Genomic DNA, 27,791 nt, shown 5'->3' with positions numbered 1-27,791 from the left:
AAAGCAACTATAAATATTTCCATATCCTGCCCAGAGAAGAACCAAGAAGCAAGTAAGAAGCAGAGAAAAAGCAGGAAGAACAGAAGTTGAAGATTCGCAAGATTGAGACCAAGAAACAAGATGGGTGAAGAATAGACGACATACCTTCCCAAATCCCTATTCTATTGTAAACTAGTCGTTTGCAAAGTATTACAACGAAAAACGACCGCTTTCAGCGACACATAACGATGACTTTCACGCACACAAAGCCAGTAAACTACGAGATTCTGCACTCACAGCTCCATTCCATTTGGGACCTCCACAACAGCAACACACACTTGCAAAGCCAACAAGGAACGACAAACGAAGCTCTACATCAAATACTTGCCCACATCCATCTCGCTCAAGTCAATCACCTTCGTGGGAAAAAAAAAAAAAAAAAAAAAAAAAAAAAAAAAAAATAATTCGCCAGCCTCATGCTTAAACATTAATAGGATTGTGTGAATGTGTGAAATCAAATTATGTGATGTGGGAATTGTGCAAAAGAAACGTGTGAAAAACTAAATAAGTTAAGCATACCAGACAGCTAATAAACTACAAAATAACAGTCATTGACTATGGACTTAAGTAAAAAATAGACTAACGATAAATATAAGTCATTAGTTCTGAAATGGACAGTGTATCAAGAACAAAAGTAAGGCATTATAAACACTAAAACTATATGCCACTTATTTTCTCCTCATAAAAATAAAAGAATAACTACATTTTACTTATTTTCTCCTTATAAAAACAAAGAATAAAAAATTATCTTTTTGGATGTTTTCCCATTTTTTTAACATTTGTACCATTTGTTAGGATAATATCTCAATACTTGCCTATGTATATTTCTTTGTCAAAGCAATTCTTGGAAATAATTCTTATTTGTTAGCGTAACAATGCTGAAATGAGTGTCTAGAAACAAAAACATTTTACTTTTACATGATATTTAGAAAATGTGTTAGGAATAGATTTTACTTAATTGCTATATTTATAAAAACAATATTTCTAAGAAAATCGATGTGAAAGACTCCACACTTTCGATAACAAACTTCTTAAAAAACAAACTTCACAATTAAATAAAGAAAGAAAATAATTAAAAAATAGTAATTATAATACAATAAAAATATTCTTCCCTTGTCAATACAAACATATTTTTCATAATAATGTGGGAGAATATAAAAATATAAATTAGTAATACAAACTACCATAGAACGGAATAATGTGGCTGAACAGTAGGCAACAAAATTTAGATAACGGAATAATTTTTGACTGTCTTAGACAACGATTCAATCATTGCCTAACTTCAGTACAAAAATTAAGTTCGAAGGGTGGTGATATGTAAGGTGTCAGGCAAATCCAACACCTTCCATGAAAACCCTGACATGATAAGCAAATCCAGTAGTATGTCACATAAATCGTGACATTAAATTAACCAAAATAATACGAGTAACGAGTGAGAAAATGTATTACCACAGACTAACACAAGAATCCCTAAATGCATGTCATACCTTCCCACCGTGAGACAGACGCAGTTCCGAGGGGAGAAACGAGAACAGAAGCCGAGAGCAGAACTGTGTTAAGCTAGAAGGCCCTACGATAAGGGACGGACACCCACGTCGCCACTAACCACTAGGACCACCCCCTAGCCCATGTTAAAAGCTAGGGCCCTCCAGAAGAACAGTATAGATCTTACAGTAACACTAAAAGGGCCACGCCAGCCGCAAGTTTTAGCGTGAGACTTTTTCGCGTCTCTGTTACGTTGCAAACTTTTAAAACATTGCCCCACCACGAAAAGTATAACGTTTCTCATTGGATAGACACAATTTTTGTAGGCGGAGCTTAAGGTTAACATTGAGACCCTGACTGGTCATATGAAAACACAGCCAGATAGTTTTTTTTAAACCAACTTCGGTAAATTGTAGTAAGGAGAAGTTAGGAGGGAGTTGCTTCCGAGACAGCGAGGTGAACAGAGCTATGCTGCCAGCCGCCCCCTGACGAACACCGACAAGGTAATGAACGCACGCGATGCCGCATAACAACGCATAAAGCTTCACTCAGAACTAAGGAACTCACGCGTTACACCCCCTTTTTGCGTAATACTTGTGTCGATCGTCAATTAAAGCTCATGGTGTTCACATTTGCCACTTGAAGTAAAAATCTGAAACGCGAAGGCTTTTATGTTGTATAGTTATCGAGAAGCCACATCAGCCACTGTAATTTACGACAAGTTAGATAAGTAATTAAAGATAATTGAGGGTCACTGTAGACCATTTTGATAGTTTTCTCTTTTGTGAAACTTAATTTAAACCTAGATTATAGATGTGATATGGCATAGGTCATCCTTCGATCTATTGTAGAACTTGGAAACCCACTCAGGGAATATTCGTTCACATTTTTGTTGAACGCAGTCGGTTTTTATCATCCTGTATTAAAATATTTCCTTTTATCAATAGTGCAATTTATAAGCAATGTTTTGTGAGTAGAATAATGTTTCCAATGGTAAACTTAACTGCTTTTTCGAAGTAATTTTACCAGCTAACTAAAAATAGGAAAGCCTAGAACCCCTTCCACTAAATTTAGTTAGTATTAAGATTCTTTTACAGGGAGTGCAGTGGAGCTGACGCTGAAATCATTAAGTATTTGGTTATATCATCGCTAGTCTCACTGAACTCTTCTGAACTCTACATGTCATGTGTGGTCTGGCGTCTCCTTACCAGCAACAGGTCCCAGGTTCAAACTAGTCAATTCCCTAAAAAACGCGCTCAGAGCGTCGTTGCGCGAAAGTGGCAGGGAGACACGATATAGAACAGAGAGATACCACGCAGAATGTTAGAGTATAATGATTGCTACGTGCACTACCATTGCTTCCAGGGTGTCTACTAAATTAACAGGTAATATTCCAAGACCCTGGTGGTTATCCTTTCCCCTTTTTTTTAAAAAAAAAAATTGTAACACGCAATTCGACTAAACAAAATGGAAAAACAGTCCACATTTCTCCGAGGAAACATGAGATTTTCTCTAACAACAGGTTACCCTTGGAAAATCGTGACCGCGGTATGGTCTGCCTTCTGCAGACACTCTAAGAGCGGAGAGAGAGAGAGAGAGAGAGAGAGAGAGAGAGAGAGAGAGAGGGGGGGGGGGGGGGCTGGTGATCAGGCGGAAGACTCCGGAAGTGTGTTCAGGGCCGGAGTGCTGCAACCAGTTTGGATTAATCCCTTTCTCTGCGCGTGGCAGTGATCCGCAAAGTATGTGGTGCAGCAAGAACGAATCAGACACACTTCAAGCGAGTTCTGCTGCACCCTACACACCGTGCCGAAAGGAAAGTGGCATACGTCTTCTATGGAATTACCTATGAAAGAAATACCTGTCCTAACAACGTGCTACATAATTTTTCAGGCGAGCTTTAATAGTAAACAATCCCCATAAATCTTTGGTTGCTGAAGATTCTGTTTCTTTCCCTAGCTTTCAAGCTGTCGTAGCCGTTCAGTAGACTGGTTCTTGAAAGTGAGGCGTGCGTTGCATCTTGTGTGTCTACAGCTTTCAACACAACTCTGAGAACCTCAAAAACATATTATTATGTTATCTGGGAAATCTTTAAACGGCACATAATGATTTTTCAGCATCTTGACAGTGAAGAACTGGCATCCTGTACATGCCAGATGATATTCCTTATTGTGTAACTGTGTTGGGTATTATGAATGACAGTACATGAATCGTTATATCGTCTCAAAAATTATTTTCTTTTGACAATTTTGCTATCACAGCACAGAGATTTCGTACTGTGTCACGATAAACCACCTGCTAAAAAAAGCACTCCGTCGTCAGGCCACGAGTGGCCTACCGGGACCATCCGACCGCCGTGTCATCCTCAGTGGAGGATGCGGAAAGGAGGAGCGTGGAGTCAGCACACCGCTCTCCCGGTCGCTATGATGGTATTCTGGACCGAAGCCGCTACTATTCGGTCGAGCAGCCCCTCAATTGGCATCACGAGGCTGAGTGCAACCCAAAAAATGGCAACGGCGCACGGCGGCCTGGATGGTCACGCACCCAAGTGGGCGCGTAACTTCGGTGATTTCACGGGAACCGGTGTAGCCACTGCGGCAAGGCCGTTGCCAAACCATCTGATAGTCACTTCAAAAATCATTTTTATTTCCATATTTCGACGATTCTATTTTTTATCTTTGAACAATTTTTGTTAACCAGATTGGTTGGAGTCCAGACAGCGAGTACAAATAATAACAAAAAACTCGCAGCACATGAAGAATATGACTGGGTTGATCGCCGAAATATTGCACGTAAAATAGAAGCAACAACTCGGCTGAATACCCAATAGACCACCATTAACCAATAGGGCCAGTTTAGGTGCCAAGCGAGACAAGCCGCCATTTTGTGCACCAAGGTGGGAGGGTAGCCCCAGTGCAAGACTTGTATACAGCGCAAATCACAATTAACAACGAAAATTGCCACGACTGAAAGTCTGCGAGGGGAAAGGGGGGATTGGGCAGGAGAGGGATGTGCTAGATTATAAGCTGACCGTGAGGAAAAATGTTCTCGAACAGGACCGGCCCTGTTAACCACGAGCCGGCCGAAGTGGCCGTGCGGTTAAAGGCGCTGCAGTCTGGAACCGCAAGACCGCTACGGTCGCAGGTTCGAATCCTGCCTCGGGCATGGATGTTTGTGATGTCCTTAGGTTAGTTAGGTGTAACTAGTTCTAAGTTCTAGGGGACTAATGACCTCAGCAGTTGAGTCCCATAGTGCTCAGAGCCATTTGTTAACCACGTCGAGGAAATCTGGGAGATCTAGTGACTGGTAGCTGTTGCACTGTGAGACAATACGAAATTTATCCGCAGTTACTGATTCTGAAGGTATTATCCAGAAAGAAAACAAATATTTACAATTATTGCAGAAATTTAGAAATTTCGTATATTGACACAGAGTGGGAAAAAAGTGCAGATTAATCGGCCAAAAGTAGATAAACAAGGGCTCTTATATGTAGTTGTTAGTACGATGCACATTCCCACCCACATATTCTGTTACAAAACACGATAGGAACTTCCGCACGATTGACCTGTAATAAAGAGACATTACTCGTCAGTTATTAAAACCCTTTTCTCAGATCGATGCGCTGCGCAACAACTAACACTAGGGAACACACGTTTAGTCATAATGCCTGCCTCCTAGAGGCATCTCCTCTTGTCCGTTAGAAAACAGCACAATTCTATGGCGACGCAGCAGTCAGGAATGGATTACTACAGCAATTATTTAATTACTCGCTGGCAAGTGATCCGACTTCTTTCAGCACGTTTATTCTACATCTTCCAACGACTGCAAGTTACAATATTAAGAAAGCTCGCCGAACCGTATCTGCTCAAAGATATCTCTTTCAAGAAGAAGATCGTAAGTGATACGCTGCAAGGTGTACGTGCATGGACTGTTCCGATTTAAGGTCCAATAGGTCGTGGATTGGAAACAACAGTGAAAATCTGATGAAGCTTTGCACAGATGTCTTGGGCAGTGTCTCTAGTATACTTGTTGATCACGTCATGTCTCTTTTCAGTTCAGAGCACACAGTGAGTGTGTGAAGATGCCTTGACTAATAAATAGTGTCTCGAGCCAAGTATGAGTACAGGCCGCGAGGTTTCGCCTGATTTCATGCAACCGCACGTAACTTCCCTGTCATGCATGCCCTCCTCCATGACGATTCTCGGCCGCATACTGCAGAGGCAATGAGGAGGCCGCTACAGCGTTTTCGATGGGAAGTGTTTGATCACCCACCATGCAGCCCGGACTTGACTCCCTCTGATGTTCATCTTTGCTCACATTAACCGCTGGCTATAAAAACAACTTTTTGGCACACACACGACGAACTGCAAGACAGAGTAGAGAAATGGCGAAAAGCACAGGGGACTGTCTTCTACGACAAGAATATTGGAAAGTTGGAACAACCTTACGACAAAGTTGGAGAGGCGACTATGTAGAGAAGTAGGTGGAAGGTGTAGCAAACTGTTGCAAATAAAACATTTTTGATTTTCACTGTGGTTTCCATTTCACAACCGATCGGGCCTTTCTTTCCGAATAGTTGTCGTATAAGGAACTTACTTGCGAAATGCCGCACAGTGTTTTAGTTGTTACAAAGGGCTACATAGTGTTGGAGAACTACCTTCATTATTTCTGTATTTGAAAATCAGTAAGTGTCTGCACGGAATTTCACTAGCGCATTGAAAGACAAAACGCTTTTTACTGTTGTACAATAACGTTGAGAAATGTCACCAACCTTAGGTGTTCGCTGGGCGAGCTGCGTCTCCTGTGCTTGCTACGGCCAAGTCCTCACTGTCTCTGCAACAAAGTGAAAGCTGCAATTAGGCAGGTGAGAGTGCGAACCCATCTATGTAATTAGTAGTTAATGGGTGAAAGATGGAACCCCATCCCCTTCCTCCTTGAGTGCAAGCGTTCCTAAGATGTGCATCCAAGACATTAGGCGACTGAGGAACATTCCATGGGAATGTAGGGGGCTTGCATCTGCACTTCTCTTTTATTCGGATGTCCCGAATACTAATATTTTCCCTCTTACAGTAAACGGTTAGTTAAAAAACTATTGATAAAAATACTTTCCCCGGTAGCAAGTTAGGCCGGCCGGTGTGGCCGTGCTGTTCTAGGCGTTTCAGTCTGGAACCGCGTGACCGCTACGGTCGCAGGTTCGAATCCTGCCTCGGGCATGTCCTTAGGTTAATTAGGTTGAAGTAGTTCTAAGTTCTAGGGGACTGATGACCACAGATGTTAAGTCCCATAGTGCTCAGAGCCATTTGGTAGCAAGTTACTCAGAATGGAAGGAGGTTGAGGCGATAGCTGTTGACTTCAGCTTGAGTGCGAGATTCTAGTTTAAATACTATACTACTGCACAACACACAGTGATAAGTAGGGCCGGCTGTACGTCAGATGGTAAGGGCGGATAATGGGTATCCACCGAGGTACTTTTCAAGTTCCATCACCAATCTCCATTTTCTTTCTGCATTACAAGCAATGCAAATAGAACATTTCTGTTTACGTAATCAGCACTGTAAAAATTATTTTGGACTGAACTTAGCCGAGCGGTCTAAGGCGCTGCAGTCATGGACTGTGCGGCTGGTCCCGGCGGAGGTTCGAGTCCTCCCGCGGGCATGGGTGTGTGTGTGTGTGTGTGTGTGTGTGTGTGTGTGTGTCTCCTTAGGATAATTTAGGTTAAGTAGTGTGTAAGCTTAGGGACTGATGACCTTAGCAGTTAAGTCCCATAAGATTTCACACATATTTGAACATTTTTTTGGACTAAACTGACTGATACAATGAAAGCGCACATTGAACTCAGACTCAAACATAGATTCTTCTCTTTCCCGGGCAGTGCTTCTACTTTTTTTCGATCAGGAATATTTCATATCTTCACCTTAGATGCCAAAGTACTGTCCGGACTAAAATCACTAACTGTAGCGGGGTGTGCGTCGGATCACCTGGAAGGCCCGTCAGTACTTCATTTAACCCTCGCGTAAGTCGTCAAAATAGAATATTTTTAACGATCAGTACTGCTGAAAGATCAACCGAACTACAAGTAGCGAATGTATTTGTACTAATATTTGTGGAAAATATCTTGCAGAGAGATATTTATTGTAACTCCGCGCAGTATTCAGAGTATCTGGACGAGATGAAAGTACCCAGCAAGGTTGCGTGAGTGGCGACAAAGGGCCTAAAATACTTCATCAGCCGTGGAGTGTTGGGTGCCAATACTGCAATGTGAAGCCTTCGAGATGGTGATTGTGATAAGCAGCTGCTTCTTTACCATGTATACTTACGGACTGATGCAATTGCTTCTGCGCCAGGACAAAGTTTTTATTGATTTATGAACTGAATCGGAATTAACTGATATATCTCATGTCAGCTAGAGAAACACGAGAAGCAGTAAATGTAAAGCGTGTTTTCGGAATACATTAGCCTGAGTTACAGCATCCATATTCTGAGCAGTTCGTTACTTGCTTACTTTATTACGTAACTTCTGTTGCTTCATTTGGTTATGTGGCATCTCATTGTATCATTAACGTTGATTTTGAGAGCTGCCAAGATATATGGACCTAAGTACAAAATTTGTACATCCGAAAATATGATTAACCAACATTATAACAAAATAAAAATTTCATGTAACTTTCGCAGTAGTGTGAAGATGGCAATCTAGGCGAAACGGATGCATCACAATAAATACATTTTTAAACTACTTAAGCAGAAATCTGAATTTTTGTTACATGATGTGTCAGAGATATTTTTTACAGTGCGGGCCCACCGGATCGTAAATAAAGTATCTGTTACTCTCTCGTAATGAATAGGATTCAAATGAAATCATGTTTCATTCTCACATCGACGCCAGCGTACCTCCTGCCTTCCAGAACTCCGTTCTCCTTTTCAGACGTAACGCGGTGAAAAATGCTCGGAATATCGGAGGAAGCGCTGCCACGCCTCGTGGTCTGGTAATGAAAGAAAATTGCCCGCTCTCCTGTGAAGTGAAGAACGCAGGGTGCCCTGAAAAGGGACCAATAGAAATCGACAGAGGGGAGCGCTCGTTCGCTCACCGTCTCTCAAACCCCCCACCCCGCCCCTTTTCCCCTCTTCAATTACGGTGACCGGGAGCGAGCGTGGCCCTGGGGAGGGCGGCCAATATATCTGTGTTTATCGCGTGCTGGAGGCTCCAGCACAGCTGCGTGGTGCGGTCTGCCGGAGAGACGGCGTGGCGCCGGCTCAGGGCCGTCGTATTTCACGGCCTGCCACACAACTTCGTAGTCGCGTCCGTCATCTCTCGACACGGAGACTTGAGATCAGAATGACAAAATTCTCTCTGTAGTACCACCGCAGTTGTTACCATAAACATCAGCGTCGCCATGCACTGCACACACAATACAACAATACACTTCTCGCGTGCGGCTGATGGGAGTGAAAACACGTCGGGGGTCGCCGCCTTACACAAGGCGGGTTGGGGTTGTATTTGTGGGGGATGCAGCCCGGCTGCCTTGCAGGCTAAACAGCATCCTGAAGCCAACGCTGAAATCACAAATGCCTACTACGAGCGTCATTCAATAATTAAACCGACAAGTACGTGGACAGTGAAAACAGCATATCAAATCAACGTAACCTCTAACGAAACTCTGCTCATCCTATTGTATTATGAGCTTTCTTGTCGTTTCAGTCGGATATTACAAACTTTGATCTCTAAGCTAGTGTTGTGGCTTTTTTTATAACTCTTCGTTGCTGTTGAACTTCATGGTAAACAAGAATTCTTTCATTGTACTGAACAGCTAAAAATGCGGAGGAACATTATCAGCGATGTATGGAGGATGAGGTAGGAGCTCCCAACTCACTTTGTTAAAACATTTCCAGCGTCAGTTGTGCCTTATGAGACCGAATGTTGCCTTGAAGGAGAAACAGGCCTTTCTTCTGCCATCCCCAACATCTCCTCTTCAACGTGGGCTTAACTTTGTTCTCTATAGTGCCTGATTAGTAGAGGCTGTTGATAGTGCGTTGATCCTCCAAAAAATCACAGAAAACCGATGTATGTGTACTCCACATGATGTTTAACACGATCTTACCAGCCAACGATAAAGAAAGGAAAGGGGTCCCCAGTATGGTGGCTCCCTTTCTTAAAAGTAATGTTTGAATTTATTTAAAAGTTAATTGATATCATCAGATCCCTAGCGCTAAATTCAGTAATGATAGCCGGCCGCGGTGGCCAAGCGGTTCTAGGCGCTTCGGAACCGCGCGACTGCTACGGTCGCAGGTTCGAATCCTACCTCGAGCATGGATGTGTGTGATGTACTTAGGTTAGTAAGGTGTAAGTAGTTCTAAGTTCTAGGGGACTGATTACTACAGATGTTAAGTCCCATAGTGCTCAGAGCCATTTTTATCAGTAATGATTTAGTTATTACACTACTGTTTGTAAAAAGTGTAACACTCAGAAGCAATGGTCTATGACATGCCACGATAAGAGGATATGAAGAACAGGCGAACCATAATAAGTGATTGAAATGGCAGAGGGTGGCATGCACGCAGGCCCAACACCGTCCTGTTTTGTGTGACCGGACAGGTGAGTGTTACGCAACGCTCACTCGTTGCCGAGCCGTCATACGAAGTGGAAACGCGTAACAAAGTGCCGCTACGCCTAGCCGACACCACAAGGTGGAATATCGGCACATGAGTGCGTTCGAACGGGGCAGAATGATTGATCTCTGGCAGGCGAGTCTGTCGTTCCGTGACATTGCGGTTTGTAGTGGCACGCCGCTTCAACAGTGAGATGTGTGTGGAGCCAGTGGAGAGAAGAAGGCAGTGGATGACACAGTGTGACCACCACGCGAGCGGGACGGGCAGAACAGCTTCGTCCATAGTGTTCGCGCGACGTTTGAGCACTGCAACGGGCCTGGCTATGTCTGCGTCAACGCTTCGACGCCGTCTTATTTGCGCTGGGCTGGTGACACGCGTGCCATTGCGTCGGCATGCACTGACTAGAAGCCACGAACGCCGTAGACTCCAACGGGCACGTGAACGCCGACATTGGCATACTGAGTGACGAAATGCAGTGCATTCAGATGATGATGCTTCAGCCTGTCCTGCAGTGATGGTCGCATACGCGTTCGACGACGCCTTGGTGGACGCAATTGAGCAGGCTGTATTGTTGAGCGGCATAGAAAATAAACACCAAGTGAGATGGTTTGGGGCGCCATTCCCTATAGCACGCAATATCGCCTCCTACGTCTTGAGGGTAATGTGAGCAGCTACCGCTACACGAGGGAGGTTTTACAGCCCGAGGCACTGTCCCTCCTGCAAGCCGCTCCACGTGCATAATACCGGGTGATCAAAAAGTCAATACAAATTTGAAAACTGAATAAATCACGGAATAATGTAGATACAGAGGTACAAATTGACACACATGCTTGGAATGACATGGGGTTTTATTAGCACACAAAGTATTGCTAGACGCGTGAAAGATCTCTTGCGCGCGTCGTTTGGTGATGATCGTGTTCTCAGCCGCCACTTTCGTCATGCTTGGTTTCCCAGGTCCCCAGACCTCAGTCAGTGCGATTATTGGCTTTGGGGTTACCTTAAGTCCCAAGTGTATCGTGATCGACCGACATGCTGAAAGACAACACCCGACGCCGATGCCTCACCATAACTCTGGACATGCTTTACAGTGCTGTTCACAACATTATTCCTCGACTACAGCTATTGTTGAGGAATGATGGTGGACATATTGAGCATTTCCTGTAAAGAACATCATCTTTGCTTTTTCTTACTTTGTTATGCTAATTATTGCTATTCTGATCAGATGAAACACCATCTGTCGGATATTTTTTGAACGTTTGTATTTTTTTTTTTTTTGTTCTAATAAAACCCTATGTCATTCCAAGCATGTGTGTCAATTTGTACCTCTCTATCTACATTATTCCGTGATTTATTCAGTTTTCAAATTTATACTGACTTTTTGATCACCCGGTATTTCAGCAGGTTTACACCTAACTGCTTGCGACGAGGAATGTGCAAACCGCCTTCGAGCAACGACGGGTACTACTGCTTTCTGTGTATGCCATTTCGCCTGACATGTCACCCCTCTAACATGTCTGAGATGTGGTCGGTCGGCAATTTGTTTATTCAGGTCCTCCTGCAGCTACACTCGATGTTTTGTGGACGCGACGAGAAACCGCGTGGCAGAATATTCCCCAGCAGCATATTCAGGAGTTCTTTGATCCCCTGCCACGACGTCTACCGGTTTTGATGCAGAATGCGGTGGCGCTACTCCGTAATGGGCTGTCACAGTCACAGTACACGTACAGGTCTGCAATGCTTATTTGTGTAGTGTCATGTCCCTAGTCGGTGGAATAAATTTCATTATGATCACATTGCTCGGTCTTGGTGTTTCACTCTTTCCAAACAGTAATTGTATATGCTTGCGAAGTCTTTCGCGACAAAGTCCTTGGAAAAAAGTTTTCAGTGAACTTGCTACGTCAAGTTCAGATAAAATCCTAACTCCATCGTCGTCGCATAGGGCTATAACTGACTCGTGAAACTGCCGAGACACGCAATTGTATTTCCAAAGAACGGCATCTAATCGAGTGGCTTACGTCATGACATCACAAAAAGGTGCGTACTGAGATGGCAGCCTCTACGTCCAAAGATTACGTTTGTCCCCTCTATCCCGCTTTGCAACCCAATCACTCGCATGGGCTGTAACCTTCGAAAAGTCTTATTCTGTGCTCCTCCTTTATGAAGTTCACGCTTCCATGCATTGCAAGTGCATAGCCGGTGTTTTTATTACAGTTTCTATCACATAGTCTACTTTCCACTGCTTCTCTGATCACAGAGTCCCAATAGTTCGAAGCTTGGGCTAGAATTCTCGTATGTTCGAACGCAATCTTGTTTTTATTTTACAGCCTGTTGTCAGCTAGCGCTGATTTTTTTTCCCTGAACTTCAGTTGACGGTGATTTTGAACACAGTGACTAGTAATCCTCCGTACAGACTGCCCCACGTAACTGCTGTCACAGTCGCACGGAGTGTTACAAACTCCTGCGAACTGAAACAGCCGTAGATCGGAAACGGTATGTTTCTGCACGCGCGGTCCTGTTCAAAATATTATGCACTCACTCCCCTCTAGAACTTGTAACGGCAATTTGCGAACGCCATATAAATTCCAATACCTGTCTTATCCTTCAAGTTTCCTCCTCTATAGTTCCCTCTAGTAGTCAGAAATATGACAGTATGCGAACACATAACGATTCCAGAACAGGCTTATATCTGCAGTGGCTTATATCTGCAGTGTAGAGCGATAGTTATGTGTTTCTGTTCGACAACTCTTGTTGAGAAACGTACTGACCTACTCATTTCTTCGTATCATTTGCGTCACATTGTTCCTGCTGCAAGAAGATGAGCAAGTATGTAGCATCTTACTGAGTAGGCTTTCTCTCCTTCTACGACCAGCCTTGCACTGTTTACTGCCCCAAGCTCATACCTGAAAGCGCTTGTAACGCTAATGGGAGAAAACAGTACTAGTCCTGGGAAGGGACAGCCAAATTTTACGATGCCAAACGCGTCGAGACGAATAAAGACAGAGAAGGTTGAGGGGCGCGGCTAATCCCAGCGTTCGCAGTCGCTGTAATTGTCAGCGGGGCGCGACGGCAGTAGGAAGCAAGCGGCCAGGGCTTTCTTTGTCGTCCGCGCTTGGTCGGCCGGGCGTTCACAGTGAAAGTGAACGCACGCCGGCGTCACGGTTCGTCTTGAGCCGCTCTGGCTTCCGTGAAGGAACAATGCACGCAAGGGACAGACAACCAGTGTACGCCGACCAGACTTCAAACTCTAAACAAGCTAGTGCCCGCAATGGGTGAAGTATTTCGGAAGGTGCGTTTAACACCTGCAGTGTTCTTACGTACCCGCCGTATCGAAACAACTGTTGTTACTTCTATGAAACGATTTGCTTTTCCATTATTTCTGTGTATCAAGAGAGGAGCACTGTAGTGATAAGCACACTGCCAAAAATAAGTAAATGTGTAGTAATAATGAATCTGTAAAACAGTCCTGTCCGCCGATTACTAATTTTGAACACGCTTCTCCAAAACTACTAGAATTTTCATGCAGTTTTCACAGGTAGCTTTATCACTGCTTGCGTCACGCAATAGCCTTTATTTCATCAAAATCGGAGAACAGAAACAAGATACTTTGAATCCTGAACAACATATGCTACTTTAGAAAGTGTGTAGCGCAAGATATTTATTTGAACGATATAACACCAATTAGGGAGAAATATTTTCTCTTTGAAAAAGCTGTTTCCTCTTTCACTTTTGATCTTTATCATATTTGTGAAAGTGCTTTTATCTGTCGATATAAACTCTGTGATATGATTAAAAGTAACGAATACAATGCACATACAATCTTCAAAAAATGTTCAGATTTGTGTGAAATCTTATGGGACTTAACTGCTAAGGTCAGCAGTCCCTAAGCTTACACACTACTTAACCTAAATTATCCTAAGGACAAACACACACAGCCATGCCCGGGGAAAGACTTGAACCTCCGCCGGGACCAGCCGCACAGTCCATGACTGCAGCGCCTTAGACCGCATACAATCTTCAACGTATTTAATACATTCTTCTACACCATTTGATGCATAATGTATATATTGTACCAAGTGGTTATAATTAAAGTGCAGCTACACGCAGTGGTCCGATGTGGGCTGTTATTACCGTATGGCACCCAATCTTGATAGATGTTTTAGCGCGTTAATGCAAAACCGATTTATGCTGCAAAAAAAATTAGTTCCAGTTTGGGCCACAGGGTGCAAATCTGGCCCTGTAAATGAAATAAATGGTTTAGGAATGGTATGTGGACACAAAAAGTCAATCAAGGGAGAAAGGCATAATTTCTATTTTATTATTGACCGCCACTTACACAACTTGTTCAATATGAGCACCAGAGACGTCGACGAGACGCTGTACAGAGCCACATTTGCATCTGATGGCCAAAATTGGAACTAACGTTTCCAGATGTAACGTTAAAAGTACGTAGGCGAACCATTTTCTCGGCTGGAAGTCGTATGAGGGGAAGTGAAACAGTTGTACGGCTGATCCCTAGCGGGCCTGGGCTCAGGGTGCGCCGCAGCATGTCCGGTTAGGTGACCGAAAGGTACGTCCAGATACAAAGACGACCAGAGGCGCCAGAAATGGGTAAATCCCAAACTTGAAAATCTGGACGGTCGTTGCTTGCACGGCCGTTGTGCCGGAGATCCACAAAAAATGGTAGAGTGTCAAGACAAGCAGGAAGGTGGCTTCTTAAGGCTCTTTGATTGCAGGATCACAGCTACTGGCTATTTTTTACTCAGAGTTAGATGTGAGGCATGGAATCAGACGCGCAGGGCTCGATCCTATGACTACAATGAGATACTCTCCATTAAACTGAATCACGCATAGCCAAAGAACCTGAAGTACGAGTATCACAAGTAAAGACAACTAGTTTGCTCGTATGGGATGCTGTGTACAATGGAAACTCACCAGCAGAAAACGGTTAGGTACCATCGCAACTCTACAGTCTGGAACCGCGAGACCACTACGGTCGCAGGTTCGAATCCTGCCTCGGGCATGGATGTGTGTGATGTCCTTAGGTTAGTTAGGTTTAAATAGTTCTAAGTTCTAGGGGACTGATGACCTTAGAAGTTGAGTCCCATAGTGCTCAGAGCCATTTGAACCATCGCAACTGAGGTTTTATCGTCCAAGATATGAATATAATCGCTTTAGAATTTAACTGTAATTCAAACACTTCACAGTATTTTGTGATCCAGGTACCAAATCTTTTGCGATAAGCAGTTTGTGTGAGGACTGAGTATAAGATTTTCCAGTAGTTGAGTGCATAAAAAACGGTAGCAAACGTTAGGTGCGGGGAAGTTAGGCACGGAACTTCAAGAAAGAAGAAGAAAAAGAAGGAGGCTATACAGAATCGTGATGAATTCAAGTCTGCAGTAGCCAACAGCAGCGGAGACTGACGGCGGAAAAGGCAGCATCGGCACATTTGGCTGCACCAGTATAGCAGAAGCAGCTGGCATCACCGACAAGTTGAGTACTTTTGCCGATTGTGTTGATATTTATGAAACTACAGCTTCCAAAGCCCAACCAGTCATCCCGCATGTGTGGTTCAGTTGCAGTTAGTAGGCCCGTTAGTCCAAAATCTGGAAGTAGTAGTGCTGCCAGAGACAATATTACTAATGGGACCGACAGTCGAAAATCAGAGAGGGAAGCGAGATATCAGACAGTACATCATCATAATTAATGCAAATTTTGCCAGAAGTACAACCAAGTATGATAGCACTGCAGTCTAGTAAGGGAGTGTTGGATACTGAGCTAGCTTACGTAAAAACAGATACAAATTCCGTGAAAACAGAACTAGGATCAAAATTGTAGACTTGGAGTCAAGAGTAGCATAAAACGTGAACGTTGGGGTGGAAAAAATTAAATCTGATATAGACTGATTCAAAACTGGGAAGAATAAAGACAGATGTGGTCAAGATTTCTGAGGTTGGCATAGTTAACAGCAGAGACGAAGCAGTAGAAAAAGGTTTCGGAAAGAGTTGGAAAACATGTGGACGAGCTGGGTAGCGATGTTAAGAATTATACGCTGAGGTAAAATACGCTTGAGGAAGGGATCACTGAATCGGTTGACAATTTGTCGGCTAGAGTAGTAGAATGTGAAAGGAGGTGCTTAAGAACATAAAACATTTTGAAGCCGTATTAATTAAAGAGGCTGTACAGTATGAACAGAGTTTAAAAACATGAGGGCAGAATTAAATTCTTTAGCAGCAAATCAGGCTACTGCTGTGATAGTTATTCCATGGTGTAGTTTAAGAATGACAAAGTGTTTTGCAGATGATGGAAAATGTTAAGTCCCATAGTGCTCTGAACCATTTGAACCATCCACCGTCTGCCTTTATGAAACTACGCTGCGAAGCCTTTCAGTGAAGGGTCAATGTCGGTGGAGGAATTACATTGCGTTCTTCCTCAAGAGCCGAAATCAGAGAAGTAGAGTTATTGGACCCTGATGTCAGGAACGAAGTTCTAGCGCACCCCAAAAGTGCACCCTCGGATTCAAATCGGGCCTGACCACTAACCATAGTCTCACAGATGCAGTTTTATGAGAGGATGCGTTGTCTTGCTTGTACAATCACCATCTCCAAACTGTAAGCAATACATACTGCTTAAAATAAGTTCATATCCTTCTGCATTTAGTGTTTTCTTAAGCGCAGCGAGAGGACCACATCCCAGTGATCTAACACCATCTTCTCCGTACCTCACTGTTAGTAAATTCGACAGGTGAAGTTCTACATGCATTTGAAAACCCGAACCCTTCCGTCTGATTATAAAAGGGTATAACGTGGTTCATCACAGCAAATTACTCGCTTTCAGTCATTCACTGTCCAGTGGCGTCCCTTAGCACTGACTACAGAAATGATGCCTTATGAGGAGCTGCTCCACTATTGTACCCCATTCCTTTAAACTGCCTAGGCACGGTCAGTCCTGGAATTACTCTGGAACTCACGAGAGAGTCCTTCAGCTTACTTCAAACGATTTAATACAAAACAGTCTCCGCACTGACCGTCAGTACACGATATCTCCCTCCGTTTGGCGATGGATGTTCCCCCTCGTTCCCAAATAAGTCACATCACCAACAACCTACTTGTCTAACCCACGTTCGCAGTCACTGAGATCCCCCGTCCTACTCATTCCGCTGTTACTGCTTCTTTACTGACGGAACAATACTCCCTGCCTCCATTTACGCCGGTGGTTCTGCCTCTCGTAACAACTACTGGTCAATTCCACATTAGATAGAGGTGTCCGGATACTTATGATTAGATAGTATAAAGGGGGAAGGAAAACATAGGTACAAAGAAGGTAGCTGCGAAGAAACCATGGGTAACAGAAGAAATACTTCAGTTGATTGATGAAAGGAGGAAGTACAAACATGTTCCGGGAAAATCAGGAATACAGAATTACAAGTCGCTGAGGAATGAAATAAATAGGAAGTGCAGGGAAGCTAAGACGAAATGGCTGCAGGAAAGGTGTGAAGACATCGAAAAAGATATGATTGTCGGAAGGACAGACTCAGCATACAGGAAAGTCAAAACAACCTTTGGTGACATTAAAAGCAACGGTGGTAACATTAAGAGTGCAACGGGGATTCCACTGTTAAATGCAGAGGAGAGAGCAGATAGGTGGAAAGAATACATTCAAAGCCTCTATGAGGGTGAAGATTTGTCTGATGTGATAGAAGAAGAAACAGGAGTCGATTTAGAAGAGATAGGGGATCCAGTATTAGAATCGGAATTTAAAAGAGCTTTGGAGGACTTACGGTCAAATAAGGCAGAAGGGATAGATAACATTCCATCAGAATTTCTAAAATCATTGGGGGAAGTGGCAATAAAACGACTATTCACGTTGGTGTGTAGAATATATGAATCTGGCGATATAACATCTGACTTTCGGAAAAGCATCATCCACACAATTCCGAAGACGGCAAGAGCTGACAAGTGCGAGAATTATCGCACAATCAGCTTAACAGCTCATGCATCGAAGCTGCTTACAAGAATAATATACAGAAGAATGGAAAAGAAAATTGAGAATGCGCTAGGTGACGATCAGTTTGGCTTTAGGAAAAGTGGAGGGACGAGAGAGGCAATTCTGACATTACGGCTAATAATGGAAGCAAGGCTAAAGAAAAATCAAGACATTTTCATAGGATTTGTTGACCTGGAAAAAGCGTTCGACAATATAAAATGGTGCAAGCTGTTCGAGATTCTGAAAAAAGTAGGGGTAAGCTATAGGGAGAGACGGGTCATATACAATATGTACAACAACCAAGAGGGAATAATAAGAGTGCACGATCAAGAACGAAGTGCTCGTATTAAGAAGGGTGTAAGACAAGGCTGTAGCCTTTCGCCCCTACTCTTCAATCTGTACATCGAGGAAGCAATGATGGAAATAAAAGAAAGGTTCAGGAGTGGAATTAAAATACAAGGTGAAAGGATGTCAATGATACGATTCGCTGATGACACTGCTATCCTGAGTGAAAGTGAAGAAGAATTAAATGATCTGCTGAACGGAATGAACAGTCTAATGAGTACACAGTATGGTTTGAGAGTAAATCGGAGAAAGACGAAGGTAATGAGAAGTAGTAGAAATGGGAACAGCGAGAAACTTAACATCAGGATTGATGGTCACGAAGTCAATGAAGTTAAGGAATTCTGCTACCTAGGCAGTAAAATAACCAATGACGGACGGAGCAAGGAGGTCATCAAAAGCAGACTCGCTATGGCAAAAAAGGCATTTCTGGCCAAGAGAAGTCTACTAATATCAAATACCGGCCTTAATTTGAGGAAGAAATTTCTGAGGATGTACGTCTGGAGTACAGCATTGTATGGTAGTGAAACATGGACTGTGGGAAAACCGGAACAGAAGAGAATCGAAGCATTTGAGATGTGGTGGAAAATTAGGTGGACTGATAAGGTAAGGAATGAGGAGGTTGTACGGAGAACCGGAGAGGAAAGGAATATGTGGAAAACACTGATAAGGAGAAGGAACAGGATGATAGGACATCTGCTAAGACATGAGGGAATGACTTCCGTGGTACTAGAGGGAGCTGTAGAGGGCAAAAACTGTAGAGGAAGACAGAGATTGGAATACGTCTAGCAAATAATTGAGAACGTAGGTTGCAAGTGCTACTCTGAGATGAAGAAGTTAGCACAGGAAAGGAATTCGTGGCGGGCCGCATCAAACCAGTCAGTAGACTGATGACAAAAAGGGGGGGGGGGGGGACCGAAAAGTTTCCGTTCGAAGGTCGTACAGTCCAGAATAAATAAGCCATGCAGGCAAAATCGCCTTGAGAATTGTTGCAATCATCCCGCAGATGCATCAGGTTGAAGATACCCGTTTGGTAAAACACCGTCTACCCCTCCGTGAAGCAGTCCGCAATTGCCTACTGCACACCGTCGTCCGACAGGAATCACCAAACCTTCGAGGCCTTTTTTAAGGGAACAAAGGCGTGACAATCACATGAGGAGACATCATGACTCTAAGGCTGGTGCTCGAGTGCCTCTTGCTTGACGTAACTTCTGCTAGCCTCCGAGATCCTCCAACGTCTTGTATCGAATCGCGATCAGCGCGGAACTTGACTCGTCTTTTCAACAGACATGCTGCCGCACACACAGTCATCACTCTCCAGTAAATGTCTACATGTGATTGCCCTTCGGCAGTTAAGGAAAGAATAATAGCACGTTGGTGCAGTTTGGACTCATTTGGTAATGTGGCGGTAGTCCACCTTTCCGCACTTACCGCACGCACGTTAGAAATACTCAAATACATGACTCTCTTACCCACGTGTCGGTGCTTACATATCCGCATTGGAGACGCGCTGCGTTGCAAGTACTTACAGTGTTTGTATGTTGGCAGCGCTATAGTTTGCATTAATTTCACTGATAGCGCTGAGCGCCATCTGTAAGATACTCTGTGGCTGGTCGGACTCGCAGTTAGAAGTTAATAGTTAGCAGTGATGCAGGTTAGAAGCAGTGTTAGCGCGAGCGGACGGTATGAACGTTTGTGCGTCATGGAGATTTAATATTGGTGGACATGGATTGTAAAATGTGGGTAATGGAATTATTGACGATTACATAATTTTTGGAAATCGATGTCACATGATTAAGGTAAAAAATGTATGACCGTTTGTGTGTCATGGAGATTTAATATTGGTTGGACATGGATTGTAAAATGTGGGTAATGAAATTATTGACGATTACCTAGTTTTTGGAAACCGATGTCACATGATTAAGGTAAAAAATGCTAAATACATTGATTGCTCTGTATCAGAATCTTTCCTTTGCTAACTACATGCCTTACAGAGCTTACAATAGTCAGAATCTTTTTATTTAGCTGGCTGTATACTTGCTGTATTTTCTGTGAGGTAACTCATTTCTTAAATGTATGGGATATTATTATGATTTCTTCTAATTCAGGGCCATTCTGTTGTGTTAATTACTAGTCAGATTGCGTTGCGTTTGTATATTGTCGCTTATAAATGAATAGAATAAGTTTGAGCATTATTTGTCAGGGAAAATTCTGTAGGTCAGTGTTCAAACGGTAAATAGAAGCAGTTTCACTCAGCAGTTTTCGAAGGTTCAGTTGCATTAAGCAATTTAAGTAAAAACGTAGAAGTTCCACCCTCTCAGTTATTTCAGTTTAAGTAAAAAATGTGTATTTAGAAGTTTCAGTACGCTGCAGCAACGCCCTCAGACGGAAACATTTTGATCGCTACTTACACATAACGCCTCCAATCAGCTGCTGCTTAGTTTTGTGTTGTTTCGTGAATTGAACACGTCCAACCTGACTTGCCGCTGCGCTGTGGGAAAAGCGCTTTTGCTAGTTGCCCGCCTGTACATATCCACTGTATACAGACCCCTTCGCAATATTCGTTTGAAGATTAAGACGGACCTGCTTTCACTGATAGTGGCAATTCGTATCAGGTTTGAAAGCGGTTGTAGCTGACAAGTCGTGACACTACGTCCCCTGTTCTTGTCGGTTAGCATATCTTTACAACCACCGATCTCATGGCTGCGGGTGGTTAATCATTCCCTGCAGCAGTACAAGTTCATAAATAAATAACTGCGTCAACTTCATTCACTACATAATCGGTGGGGGGGGGGAGGGGGGGAGAGGGCGGGGTCGTCGAAACACGTGTTCCTTTCTTCATTGTGTCACGTCTCTGCGCCGATCCATCTCACTATGCTGATTCCAAACTACTTACTGTCTCATACACACCCTTCACTGCCGTGATGTATGACAGTTGTGGAGAGTCTCCCGGCTGCCAGGTATGGGTTCCACATGATCTATACTGCTCGCCAGCGACCCGTCTGCTCTTTCAAGTGGGTTACTGTCTAAGAAGCACACCACGGAGGAATTATCCGAATGGGGCGGAAAACCGTAGATGTGATGTACATGTACAGACAAACAAATTATGATAATGTACGGGCGGGCATTGTCTTTAAATGCGAACCCAGGATGGCTTGCCATGGAGGGCTATAAAACGGGACGTAGAATATCGCTGACGTACTGCTGTGTTGTAAGAGTGCCACGGAGGACAACCAAAGAGGTTCTGCTATGAAATGAAATGGGGCCCCAGACTTCTGGTTGTCTGGCCGTATTGTGAGTGGCAGACTGCGATCTGGGGCGTCTCTAGAGACGTTTTCACTGTTCATCGCGCCCTGGAATTTCAGTGACTGCAATACAATTGTCTTCAGCCCTTAGTCATGCTTATAACTGAGCCAAAATGACCAGCGAAGATGTGTCTGGAGACACTCCTGACAGTGGTGTGATACAAACCTGTCACCCGCTTTACGGCCCAATAACCAGGCGTGATAGTACGCAAATCCATTTCATTTCACAGTTGCATCCCTCTGGTTGTCATCCGCGGTCCCCTTACAGCACGGTGGTACGTCGACGATATTCTACATCCTGTTTTATTGCCCTTCATGGTAAGCCATCCTGGGCTTACATTTCTGAAAAATAATGCCCGTCCGTACACGACTAGAGTTTCTACTGCTTTTCTTCGTGCTTTCCAGACCGTATCTTGGCCAGCAAGGTCGGTGGATGTCTCTCCAGTTCAGAACCTTTTGAGCACTATGGACAGGGCCTTCTAACCAGCTCGCGATTTTGACGATCTAACGAGCCAGTCAGGCAGAATACGCCACGAAATGCATTAAGAGGACATACAAAAATTTTTGTCAGTCAGTAGCAAGCCGAATAAGTGCTTGCATAAAGGCCAGAGGTGGACCAACGTGTTATTAACTTGCTAACTTTATGAAGCTCTTTTTCTTGAATAAGTCATTCATTTTTCTTAAGTTTGTCTGTACATCTACGTTACACCTGCCAATTTCCGTCCCATTCGGATAACTCCTTTGTGGTGCGTACTTTTGTTTTAGAGTGATTGTATGGGAAACAAGGAGGGGGGGGGGATTAATGTCGTACACAAAAACCGAGCATAAACATCGTGTGTATGAATACGCATTGAACGTCCATCTATGGAATTCAACAGCGACTCGAAGCCAACTTCGCAACCTTTCCCTGCCGGAAGTGGAGTTGACGCCATTCCGTATGTCGTGCAGAAGAAACGAGTCGAGCGCTGCGGGAATAGAAACAGAGCGTGAAGAGGAAAGACAGAGGAGGAAAGTGTGGAGATGCAAGGTGGGAAGACGCGCACGTACTGCGAGGCGACTGGTAGCCTCACCCACCTTTACAGCCAATGCAGCTAACGCACGCCTGTGAGGTGACGTTCGATTCTGAAGTAATCCATTTAGAATCCTACTGGCAGATGAAGTTTTCACTGCAAGTGTTAGGCCGACAACGGAAGGAGAGGTGGTGGCGTGAAGCTCTCAATCATCAAACTTTACGTCAATGTCCTGGATTAAAGTCCAAACCTCTCCGCAGTGTCCCATAAGTGAGAGCATTGCGATCAGTGCGTCGGACGGGAACGTTAATCACACGATGTGGATCCGTTTGAAGTAACCGAGAATTTTCTCGTTTCCTGGCACAGGTGCAGTAGTTACACCTGTAATCACCCATTATGGCAGGCCGGGGTGGCCGAGCGGTTCTAGGCGCTTCAGTCTGGAACCGCGCGACCGCTACGGTCGCAGGTTCGATTCCTGCCTAGGGCATGGATGTGTGTGATGTCCCTAGGATAGTTAGGTTTAAGTAGTTCTGAGTTCTAGGGGACTGATGACCTCAGATGTTGAGTCCCACAGCGCTCCGAGCCATTTATTGAACCCTTTATGTCTCCAGTAGGAGCTGCTTCTAGCAGCCGGAGCTTGAACTACTTCATATGTTCCGAATCTTAGCAGTTAAACGTAGGAGCCGTTTTTGTATGCGGTGCACTGTTGTCTTTGTTTTCAAATTGTGATTGAATTTGTCCCTATAAGGCATGTTTTGCTCATGGATTACGTACAGAAAACTGTTCCGTTACAATTTATACTCTATGTATCGCGATAATAATTAAATTTATGTATTTACTTCGTAAATATTGTGGTGGTTCCTTTTGAAACCTTGCTGCTATAGGGGCTACATGACTAGCTGTGACGTGTTGTTGTATTTCCCGTTTCACACGATCTACTCTCGCAGTATAAAGGAAGAGAAAATCCTGGCGTGTTTTTTGGAATTTCATCTGATGCCGACTCACAGACTGTGATCTCGATTTGGGGGGGTAATATGCTTAAACTAATCGTTTTGAAGACTAATCAGAAAGTCCTAGACGTCCAACTACATCATCAGGATCATTAGTAAAAATATGTAAAACTGCTGTTCCAGTTGAAAAATTTACAACCGAAGCAAAACATCTACCAATACGTCTCACCCACAGTGTACACTGTAGAACGATGAAAGAAACTCATAGAATGAGATGGAAGTGTGCTCTCGGTCAAGTAGCCCTATGTCTATCTGCAGAAAGGAACTGCATTTTACGAGGGTAAGTCAATTATTATCCGCAATTTACAAACTGCCTATTGCTTCTGTCTCGGGTTCTTCGGTCGACGTTTCTCTGATGATTTTACTGACGTTTCGCCAGCACGAGTGGCTGGCATTGTCAAAGCTTCACTCTCCATTGCCGGTGGTGAACTGGAGCCGAGCTCGCGGCCGCAGACTATATGTACCTGGCGAGGCGAAGTCCGATGACTTCTCCGTGATCATTTCGGGTGCGGTTCTCCTCTTGCTACCTGCTACGGTCGTTCGCTGCAGTACGGAAAGCCAGGATCCGTTTACCTTAAGGCTTTCTTCTTTCTTGCTGAAATTTCAGAGGCATGGCCTTTGATGCTATGAGGTAATACATAAATATGGGGTGAATCAGAGCTCTTACAAATTTGAGATAAGTTTACTGACAGAATTGCTAAAGATGCAGATGCAAAGGTACTGTGACATCGTCACTGTCTTTGCAGGGACAGCTCAGCACATCATCGTTGTGGTGCTCTACCACTGCATTGAAAACCCTTTCATATTGCTGGGTATCACTGTTGACTTGTAATTAGCAGTGAAGAGAAAAGCATACGTGAGGCAGAACTGACCAGTACTAAATCGAAAGTGCAAGGCGAAGAGTAAAGTGACCATTACTTTCATCAGCAGCAAGTACCGCGAGTGCATGGATCCAGTTTCCGAAAGATGTACTTACCGCATACTGCCGACATTTGCATTGCCGTGCAGATTTCTTCAGCGTAACACAAACTTAATTCGGTGTAAGAAATGAAACGAAATGCTGTACTTTGTAACGAGTCACAAGAGACCACGGCCAACAGGGTCTCACGTACGAACAGAGTGAGAAGAGTTTCGCAAAATTTCTGTTTTAGGAACCGATGTTCAGTATTTATACAGAAGATTTTCGTTCTCCTAAAACTGTGGTTGACAAAAATATGGGAACACCAGAAACACAGCACACTACCATATCTGACACGGTGTAGGAAAAACTTTTGCACTCAGAACATCTTGCTGTCGCCTCCGAATGGATAAATACAGACACTTTATGATTTTCACGGGAATCTTCCACCATTCCTCCTGAAAAATAGAGGCAAGTCTGGATGCCACTGACACAAGTGGCTAGCGATCACACAGCCTCTCCAAAGTAGATGAAAGGCTTAATACATTCACGTTCAGAAAAAAAAGACAGAGCATCTTGAACGACAAGAGATAAGACTGTTCTGCAGAAATGATTAGCATTTGAATCTTGTCGGTCAGCGGGTTAAAGGTCAAAAGGTCAACACCGACATCGCGGCGCAATACCACCTACCGGTAAAATGTTCCCGAGGCTCTCGTGTCGCTACAAACCGAAGGTAAAGGATCAGTGTGACTTGAGCAGACGTGCAGGATACCTGTCAGGCGCATGTGCGAATCGTACCATTAAATTAGTGAGATTGAAAAAGGGCCCATTATTGGCATGAGAGCATGTGATGCATCCATCCGGGAAATTTCTGCTCGTGTGGGACGTAGCGTTTGGCAGAACAACGGGTATGTGCTGAATGGTCACACACCAAAACCACCCGTCCCCTGCACCCCCCTGCCCTCCCCCCGCCACCTGTCCGAGAAGATCGACATCTCATCCGAATGACACAACTGGACAGATCTGCGTCGTCCTCGGCTCTGGCGCAACAGTGGAACAGTGTAACAGATCGTACACTCACAGGTGACAGCCCGTCGCCATTTATTACCTACTTTTGACGAATGTGCAGATACATGCTAGGCGGTAATGATTTATGGAACGACGTCACTGGGGACAGGAAGGGCATCAGAGTGTGTTTTCGGGCGAATCCAGGTTGTGTTGTTTGAAAATTATGGCCGCATTTTGGTTCGCTGCAGGCGGGGGGAGCGACACCGTAGTAACTGCATTCGTACAAGCCATACAGTGCTATCTCGAGGCCTTATGATGTGGGGTGCTATTGGGAACAACCACAAATCACAGTTCACACCGGTCACATTGCCCTGGACACGCACCAACTGTGTGAATCACTTCCCGCGACCCGTAGCAATAACCTTCCTGCAGAACACCCCAAACGCCATTTTGCAGCAAGACAATGCATGACCACATGTCGCTATACGAGCACGTGCCTTCTAGTATCAGTCTTTTGCCCTGGCCCGTCAGATCACACTTGTCGCTAATCGAAAATGCGTCCGATATGCTGAAACGACGGCTACAGCGCTGTGTCTCAGTGCCAACCACCACAAATGAACTTTGGATCCAGGTGAATGCAGCATGGATGGTTATACCACAGGACGGCCTTCGCGCCTCATACTCGTCAACGCCATCACGTGTGCAACAAGTAGTCAGGGTCCATGGTGGACACAGTGCCTACTAGGCAACAGGACACATGCTGAACCGAGGTGACTGAAATGCTAATCATTTATGCGGAACATACGTTTTCTATATTAGGTGCACTGTGCTGCCGCTTACTGCCAGGTATTACATATCAGCGACCTCAGTAGTCATTACACGTCGTGAGAGATCAGAATGGGGCACTCCGCGGAACTCACGGACTTCGAACGCAGTCAGGTGATTGGGTGTCACTTGTGTCATACGTCTGTACGCGAGATTTCCACACTCCTAAACATCCCAGGGTCCACTGTTTCTGATGTGATAGTGAAGTGGAGACGTGAAGGGACACGTACAGCACAAAAGCGTACAAGCCGAGCTCGTCTGTTGACTGACAGAGACCGCCGACAGTTGAAGAGGGTCGTAATGTGTAATAGGTAGACATATATCCAGACCATCACATAGGAATTCCAAACTGCATAAGTATCCACTGCAAGTACTATGAAAGTTAGACAGGAGGTGAGAAAACTTGGATTTCATGGTTGAGCGGCTGACCATTAGCCACAAATCACGCCGGTAAATGCCAAACGACGCCTCGCTTAGTGTAAGGAGCTTAAACATGGAAAAACGTTGTCTGGAGTGACGAATCACGGTACACAATGTGGCGATCCGATGACAGGGTGTGGGTATGGCGAATGCCCGGTGAGCGTCATCTGTCAGCGTGTGTAGTGCCAACAGTAAAATTCGGAGGCGGTGGTGTTATGGTGTGATCATGTTTCTGATGGAGGGGACTTGTACCCCTTGTTGTTTTGCGTGGCACTCACAGTAAAGGGCTACGTTGATGTTTTAAGCACATTCTTGTTTCCCATTGTTGAGGAGCAATTCGGGGATGGCGATTCCATCTTTCAACACAATCGAGCACCTGTTCATAACGGATGGCCTGTGGCGGAGTGGCCTGCACAGAGTCCTGACCTGAATCCTATAAAACATCTTTGGGATGTTCTGGAATGCCGACTTCGTGCCAGGCCTCACCGACCGACATCGATACCTCTTCTCAGTGCAGCACTCCGTGAAGAATAGGCTGCCATCCCCCAAGAAACCTGCCTGCGAAAATGGAAGCTGTCATCAAGGCTAAGGGTGGGCCAACGTCATATTGAATTCCAGCATTACCGATGGAGGGCGCCACATGTACTTTTTAGTCATTTTGAGCCAGGTGTCCAGATACTTATGATCACATAGTCTACATGTCCCTTGAATATGAACGTCATATCTCTAGTCGTTCAAGGCGTCCTGTTTTTTTTTCTGAGCATGAGTGTAATGTTGAGATCTGGTGACTGATGGCCAGGGGAGACGCAACAACTCATCCTCGTACTGACAAAACCTGTCCTGGACGACGAGGGCTGTGTCTTGG

General features: G+C 44.4%; 1 protein-coding gene across 2 annotated transcripts in view; it reads right to left on the bottom strand.

Moving 5' to 3' along the window:
* Window positions 1-27,791, bottom strand: part of LOC124605458 (tetraspanin-9) — a 534,333-nt gene that overhangs the window by 299,661 nt on the left and 206,881 nt on the right. For both annotated transcript variants that reach the window (XM_047137144.1, XM_047137145.1), the window contains exon 2: window positions 6,293-6,354. The gene's annotated coding sequence lies outside the window, so the exon portion shown is untranslated. The remainder of the gene's footprint in view (window positions 1-6,292; window positions 6,355-27,791) is intronic.

Source organism: Schistocerca americana, chromosome 3, assembly GCF_021461395.2.
Source record: "Schistocerca americana isolate TAMUIC-IGC-003095 chromosome 3, iqSchAmer2.1, whole genome shotgun sequence".
Taxonomy (NCBI): Eukaryota; Metazoa; Arthropoda; class Insecta; order Orthoptera; family Acrididae; genus Schistocerca; species Schistocerca americana.
The sequence above is the reverse complement of the archived record's forward strand: the minus strand, read 5'-3'. Positions and strand labels throughout refer to the sequence as shown.